General features: G+C 38.3%; 1 long non-coding RNA gene across 1 annotated transcript; it reads left to right on the forward strand.

Annotated features, from left to right (window-relative positions):
• The first annotated feature begins 264 nt into the window (after positions 1–264).
• LOC115924926 lies at positions 265–2,406 on the forward strand. Its single transcript, XR_004064481.1, has 2 exons — positions 265–422; positions 2,367–2,406. It is a non-coding gene; the product is annotated as an uncharacterized LOC115924926 (long non-coding RNA).
• The last annotated feature ends 6,274 nt before the right edge of the window (positions 2,407–8,680 follow it).

The following is an 8,680-nucleotide window of genomic DNA, read 5'->3' on the forward strand; positions in this document are numbered from 1 at the left end:
GACTTAAAAGCCAAGTACTCACATCTATGCAAACCTGCCACACCAGTGAGTCAGTACTTATTTGGCGATGACTTAACAAAGAGAGTCAAAGATCTTACAGAACAACAAAAAGCTGCATCTGGCGTGGTGCGTTGACAACGTACACCCCGCCCCCAGTACCATCCGTACAGGACGCAAGCGTCCAGCACTTTTCAATACCGCAGACAAGGATAGAACCGTGCCACCGGCACATCACAAACTTTTCCAAGTAGCAGGCCCGCAAGTGGGAACTACGACAGGCTTTTTTTAGGCCAGCGAACCCAACGAGGCAGACCATACAGAGCTCCGCCTCACACCCAGACGATGAGCATGGGGAAACAGACCCAATCCTTCCAGCGGCCACAGGCAGCAAGGAGGAAATAGCTACACCATTACCCAAAGAGGTAAGTAGCACATATGAATGTTTTGAGAATGTTAAGATTAATGCTCCTTCTACTTCTTGTACATTACAACAAGAATGCATCTCAAATGTGCCTGTTGGAGGTCGATTGATATATTTCTATCGTAGATGGCGTGAATTAACGTCAGATCTTTTTCTGCTATCAGCAGTACGAGGCTATGATATCGAATTTGATCATTCGAAAGGGGTTCCCTCAAGAAATAAGCCCCTCTATGGTTACAAAAAGAGCCCTTCAGAAATGAATCAGATTACTAAAGAAATCTTGGCTCTACAAGCAAAAAACGTAATAGAACCTTGCTCATTTGAAGAGGGAGAATTCATCTCAAACATCTTCACGAGACCTAATAAAGATGGGGGTACTCGTATGATCTTAGACTCATCAGAGCTTAATCAAAGTTTGAACATACAACACTTCAAGATGGATAACATCCACACTGCCAAGCACTTGATTATTCCGCACTGTTATCTTGCATCAATCGACCTCCAAGATGCTTATTACTCCATTCCAGTATACCCCCATAGTAGAAAATACTTGAGGTTCATGTGGCAGGGTGAGCGCTGGCAATTTGCAGCCCAAGACTGTTCACAAAATTGCTGAAGCCAGTCTTTGCCGAACTGCGACAAGCAGGTCATACAGTCATAGGATATTTGGACGACACCATAATTATTGGTGAGACAAAAGAAAAGCTTAAAGAGAGTGTGAGTGCAACAACCAAGATTCTCTCAGAATTAGGTTACATCATTCACACTAAAAAATCAGTGCTCATCCCAACACGTGAACGAGCCTTTCTTGGCTTCATTCTTAACACTGAGAGTATGACTGTTAGATTGCCTCAAGCAAAGGCACAAGAAGTGAAAGATATATGCCGTGAATTAATGGGCTCGTTCCTCCCATCAATACGAATGGTAGCACAGGTGATTGGGAAGGTCATAGCAACTTTCCCGGCTGTTGAGTATGGCCCCTTATACTACAGATCTATGGAAAGGGACAAAATGGCAGCCCTCAGACAAAACAGGGGTCATTTTGACAGAAAGATGAAGTTGTCCCTTGAGGCCAAAGAGGAGTTAAAGTGGTGGATGAAAAATGTTTCTATGGCCTCCTCCCCAATTGTTAGGAAAAACCTGAATTAGAATTGCACACAGATGCCAGTGGCCTTGGATTGGGAGCTACTGACCTCCAGAAGCAAACAGGGGGTCGTTGGAATGAATTTCAGGCAGAAAGGGCAAGAAACAATGAAATAAATTTCCTGGAAACCCTAGCTGTTGCGTTGGGGATAAAATCCTTTTGCATGAATAAGCGTAACGTGCATGTGATGGTAAGAATAGATAATACCACTGCAGTGGCTTATTTAAATCACATGGGAGGTTGTAAGTCAGCAATGTGTGACAAGATGACAAGAGAAATTTGGCAATGGTGCACTTCTCGTAATATTTGGCTCACTGCAGCCCATGTACCTGGTCGACTCAATTCCATAGCAGATGAAAGATCCAGGAAATTTAATGATCGAACAGAATGGAAACTAAACAGACAAGTGTTCGACAGAATAGTTTCCCACTTTGGTGTACCAGAAAAAGACCTGTTTGACTCAAGACTAAATGCTCAAGTAGAGAAATACGTCACTTGCCACCCAGACACTGGGGCTTTTGCAATTGCCGCATTTACGCTAGATTGGAAACCTTTTGCATTCTATGCATTCCCATGCACCGTTCTGTATGATCCCCAAATGCTTGCAAAAAATCAGAGAGGATAAAGCTAGAGGGTTACTTCTGGTCCCTAATTGGCCCACTCAGGCGTGGTTCCCTCAGTTGGTTAGCATGATGGAAGGAGAGCCATTGTTTATCCAGAGGCAAGAAGATTTGCTACTTCTTCCTGTGTTAAACACCACCCACCCTCTTAATGCTAATATTGACCTCTAATATGTTGCAGGTTATGCGGCAACACTTTGAGAATCGGGGACTAAGCAGAAGAACAGTGGATATCATTACAGCTTCATGGAGAGCATCAACCTGCAAGCAGTACCAAGTTTACATCACACAGTGGCGAAGATTTTGCCACAGCCGGAATACGAGTTACCTCCAAGCCGAGGTGGAAACGGTACTAGAATTCCTTAGTAGTTTATTCCATGACAGGAACCTTAGCTACAGTGCGATCAATACAGCTCGTAGCGCTTTATCCACTTTTCTGATTCTCGTTGACAGTAATCAGACAGTAAGTACTCACCCTCTTATAACCAGACTGATGAGAGGTGTTTTTCAACTCAGACCTGTCTTACCTAGATTTACAGAAATATGGAATATAAGTCCACAGTCCTCAATTTTCTAAGAAAATTGAGGACTGTTTTAACACTCAAAGTATGTATGCTAATGGCTCTTGTATCGGCATAGAAAGTGCAAACCTTGCATATATTGAAGACTAACAAGATGACCCTGAAAGGGGGCTTTGTGTTTTTTCAATTGGATGAACACTTGAAGCAAAGCAAACCAGGAAATACCAATTTTAAGTTTAAATTGGAATATCCACCTGATAGAACATTGTGTATTGTAAAATATGTGAAACATTATGTCCAGCGCACAGGACCACTTCGTGGGAATGAGAACTCGTTCTTTGTAAGATACACCAGACCTCATAATAGAGTAACAACTCAAACCTTATCTCGCTGGATCAAGACCTGCTTGCAAAGAGCACGTGTGGATATAAACGTTTATAAGGCTCATTCAACGCGGGCAGCATCAACTTCAGCAGCTGCCAAGGCAGCACTTCCAATGGACCAGATCCTAGCCCGAGCAGGATGGTCTTCAGAGAAAATGTTCAGGAAGTTCTACAGGAAACCTTTTGAAAACAAGAGAAACTTTACCCAGGCAGTCTTACAAGATAGCACACTGCTTTAAGAACTGCATCAGAAGGCATTTCGATAGAACTGGCATTAATAGACCAGCTGTCTAATTAATAGAACTGGGATTAAGAAACCAGATGGCTAGAATAAACTAGATACAGAAACAAACAATGTTTTTGCAACATTATGACGACTTATATATGGACGTTTTGTATGTGAAATGTTTTGCCACATGTATGAACAGACTACAATAACTGTCAAATATGGTGAGTCATTGGTTAGAAGCCTTCAATTCAATCTGCATAATCAGTGTTCACTTTTCCGTACATGTTGGTTGTTCCAAATGTGGCTACTATGCTTCAAAATCTCATGTAATTACGAACGGAGAAATATGATATAAAATAGTAAGATTAAACGAGAACTTATCGTTTGAAGTTTGATCTTTATTTTATGAATATTTAGGAGGAAGTTATTACATGCCCTCCTCACACACCCAAACTTCAAACTTAAGTGTAAGTTCCCTGTTCCTTACTACTGAGAGTAGCCACATTTGTAGCTTTGAATATTGACTGCGCATGCGCGACGGAATCTCATGTAATAAATTCCTCCTAAATATTCATAAAATAAAGATCAAACTTCAAACAGTAAGTTCTCGTTTAATCTTACTATTAAGCCTGCTTCCACTATAAACGCACACGAATTGTTTGTATGCAAATGTTACCTTCTGAATCAAAATACTACGGGAATTTTTGCTCCTGCTTTTCGTTGTTGATGTGGTTCGTGTTGTCACCACTGTTATCATCACTAAACTTATAACAATATCATTGCCAACCGATTTATTTTGATGTATTTATTTGATGTTTGAATGTAAATAAACACCCCATTAGAGGCAAAAAAAACACAAAAACCATTGTCAACTGTATCGTTTTTACGACCATGGTTATCAATATTATTTTCTTTATAACGTTTGTTCTAGTTTCTTTAATGAGCTTTATCATTAATCCCGGTCATTAATACTATTGACTATTGTTTTAACTATCATCATAAATAGAAGTTTCATTATCTAATTATCAGCTGTTGGAGTATCTTAATTAACATTTTACTGTTGAAAGTGACTACATACAACTCGTAGTTAACTTTAGAAATATATATATATATATATATATATATAGAAAAACAACCTCTTACGTTTTGTTCGTTTGAAGTGATAACTGCTAGGTCTCCGCCTAATGATCGACAATATATCATAGCATCGCTGTATGTTCTATACACGTTCTCGATAATATACTGGTTGTTACCAAATTCGAACCCATTAGGCGTGTCGCAAATCTGAGCACCTCCTGCATCGAAACAATGATGCAATAAAACTTAAGAAAATATTTTTTCCAGCTATACATTTTATATGACAAGTAAATTTGCAACGGCATTTTGTAACACATGAAGAACAAAAAAAATTGATTACAAATGAACAAAAGTTGATTTCAACCAACTATAGTTGTGGCATTAACAACATAAACATAACATGCTATTGAATTCTGCATTAAACTTGATGAAATATATTTTTTTTACATCAGAAAGATATGATTATCCAGCCGCGAGGTAAATATGTTTATTTGACTTCAACCACTATGAGGAGTACCGTTGTACAGCACTTGCTCCGGCGAAGACTGCTCCTACACTGTTAGAAAAAAATTAAACAAGTTGTTTAAAATTTTAAACAACGACAAGTTAACCGGTGAATCGCTCAACTGTTGTTTAAAAATCAAACAACTTAAGGTTGTTTACGTTTTGAACACTTAGTTGTTTAAAAATTAGAAAAACTTTTAAACAACAGTTGTTTAGTAATAAAATTGCACAACTCGGTTGTTTAAAGCAAGTTGTGTAAATGTTAAACAATAATGTTTAAATTACTAAGCACATATTGCTCCGATTGTCTCATTTTCGCTCGCTCGATCACTGCAGCACAAACATAGCTCGTTCGACGTCACTACCAAACTAGCCAATCAGCTGTCAATGACGTCAAATTGAATGCGGCGGCAAATATATTTTGTGAAATTATCGAGAAATTGACTATTTCTAATTGCAAACTAGTTTTAATTTTGGATGGAAAAGCAGCCATTGTTATCTTGACATTCATTGAAGTCATCAGAATAGGGTAATTTACTTCTCAGATGATTCAAGAGGTCCATTTTGTAGATAATTTTTTAATTTCTTAGAATGTTCCACTGTGTTGCAGGGTACCGGGTGTTATGCCATTGGGTGTGATGTGTTCGCGCGCTATAAGTACAGGCCACCGCGCCGTCGGGTGTATTCTCGTACTGATGTAGGTGCAAAGCTAGAATGGCTACCACGCCCACTTCCCTCTCTATGCCTTTCTGAACATTCCTTTCCTTTTCAATACAATAACTTTCACCTGCCTAAGTTATTCAAACCATACCGCCTCGCCACTTCCATTGCGTAATCATTAAAAGGATCCGCATATACAACATTTTCCTGCTATACGTTGTACTGCAGGAAAATACAAATCTCCCTGGTATACCTTACAGTCCAAACGATAAATATGTGCCTTTAACGAAGCAGGCGACAATCGGCGTAGCAGACGACACTTGATAGTAGTTTTGTATGTGAGATTGCTTCGCTAAATATAAATTACTTTGTTAATAAATATCAACTAATTTTTTTTTTACATTTCTTTAAACCATCATTGATATTTAATAAATCATGAGTGAGTAAAAGAAACATACCAAACTCTATAATTATATGAAATACTTGGTGGTAATTAGGGGAGTTTGACGTGATGACCGATTGCACCCCTCTGTTAATAACCGAATAGTCCATGGTGTGTCATGAATATTCATGTTTTTGCTTACCTCGGCTAAATGTTTGCTTTTACTAAAGTGAAAAATTACGGTGGGGGTTGGATGAAATGGACATAATGAAATAGGCAGAAGTGATCTATGATAATTCATGCTTTTTATGTTTCGTGTGCTCGACCTATAATCTTCAAATCGCTTGGCAAAGTTAGACTTGTTTCACATGTGTATAATAGGCAATGACGAGCTTGCAACCTATTTTGAAAAATTACGGTGGGTGAACTTTCAAAAGTCAATGAGACATGAGGGCTCCAATGAAAGAGCTAGTGATAACGTACGTCAGGGTGGATGTGCTTTTCGTTTAAACAAAAAATGAATTTTAACGATTTTTAAAAAAAACGTCCATAGGGTAACATGTTAGGCTGCTGACTCTGACCATGCTCTGACGATAGGGGGCGTTGTGAAATGAGACTAAACGGAGCAATATGACTGTTGTTTATTCAATATTACTGCACAACTGGGTTGTTTAAAAGGAGTTGCTTAAATTTTTAACAGAGCTGTTTAGTGGTTATTACCTCATTCGTTTAAATTTTTTGAAATGACCTACCGGAACCACTCCTGCAATAATCACAAAGATTACACTGTAACATGTAGAGCTTGTTGCCAATTAACTTCAACATTTGTTCATCATATTCATTTAACAGTGACAGACAATATTATTATTTGTCTCAATAACTTCACCTAAACCCCATCGGCGAAGCCGAAAAGAACCAAGTCGTCGCCTTGCCCTTGTTCCGCCATTTTCATCTGCACTGCACTAGCACTAGCATTGCATGCTGCATGCGCTATGCATATGTACGTACTTTGTGCATATCGCATGTGTGCGCCCAAATTTCAATCGCGTATCGAGAAAATATCAACGCGAAGTCATGATTGGTTAAATCTATCACGTGATTTTTTCCCCGGGACTTTTTAAACAACTCTGCTTAACTAAATCTTTTTGTTTTTCAATACATAGTTGTTTAAGCCAATCGAGAACTGATTTTTCGATTTTGAACAACGTTGTTTACGTTTTTAAACAACATTATTTTAAACAGTGATATTTTAAACACCGTTCTAACTGTGTAATGCCCTACAATAAACGAATTCATAACTTCAACCATGGATCTAATACTGTACTTATAACTCTAAACGTAACCTTAAACCCCATTAACGCCAACCCCATACTTTTGAAAATTAGGCTAAAGCACGACGGATCATTTGTTGGCGGAGCAAATGTTGCACCCAAACATTTTCTCAACCAAGAAGTAATCGCGAGTGCTAGACAATTTTCGTTGATAATTTCTAGAAGATAAAACATATACACAAACTTGTAGGGTTCATAAGACTTTCAGTATTTTTTTCTTCAAATTCCATTCTTTAATACACATTGAAATGAATTACCATAAATTATTAGACATTGGAACAAGAATGTGGTATCACATTCCTGCCTTGTCTGTAACTAGAAACACAAGTAAAATAAACAATTAAGTATTCTTATAAAAATATAACTGTAAAGAATGAACGTAATTCGTGTATATGTTTGTTCGACAGGCCAATAAGAACCTCGGAAAAATTATTGGCGGAAACCCCTCCTCACCAAAAAACTAACAATCAAAATTAAAAAAATCAACAACAAAAAAGGTCATCTGCATTTTTCTTTTGACAAGAAAAAAGAAAGAATTAATAAAAAATATTCAGCTGTTTGGATTCACCACTTGTCGACTCAAGGAAGGGGGGGGGGGGGTGTGGGGGGGGGGTGCACTAATGGCGCCCTCTCTTCCGATTTGCTTATTGTTAATTTAATTCTCTGTATTTTTAATGCTCCACTTTTTATAAATTACAATTGTGTAACAAGACGCTTTGTTTATATATATTAATTCAAGTCAATGTATATTTAGTTCGAATTCCTACCTTGTGGTGTAAGTAGAAACAGAAGTGATATAATTATCCATAGTGGCGTAGTGGGAAGTTTCTTCTGAAAATCAACTTTTGCATATAAACCCTTCATAGCTCCTGATACCAATCGTTTCAATGCCTGAAGATGACAATATAGCTCATTCTTCAACAAACTCCATGAAGGTTGAATAATATCTACAGTTTCATGAAGTCAGCGGAAGATCAATATTGCAGGTTGCTGCTCAGCCTATCACCAGCCTATGTATTCGTCGTAATTGAAATATGATGTGTGTATTTCGGCCAGAATTTAGGTCCTTTTTAACTTCCTCAAACTTCCAATACACGCAAACGTACTCTGACACATGCACTCGACCATACACTTCGGCCCGCACGCTGTAAACTATACATGCGTTCGATGGATGCATAGCCGTATAGTCGTATAGTTGTATGGTTGTATAGTTGTACAGTTTCCTGCGTTCTGATTGGTTAAAACCTTACATCCATCGAATGGATGTACGGTTGTATAGTTGTCATCAATATGGCATGTTTCGCCCGCCATACTCGACATACTTCATTGACCAATTTGAAAAAGGCCCATAATCATGTCGTAGTTGAGTACTGACAAACACACGTACACACTCACGTACATACACACT

Source organism: Strongylocentrotus purpuratus, unplaced genomic scaffold (assembly GCF_000002235.5).
Source record: "Strongylocentrotus purpuratus isolate Spur 01 unplaced genomic scaffold, Spur_5.0 spur5_scaffold_17, whole genome shotgun sequence".
NCBI lineage: Eukaryota > Metazoa > Echinodermata > Echinoidea > Camarodonta > Strongylocentrotidae > Strongylocentrotus > Strongylocentrotus purpuratus.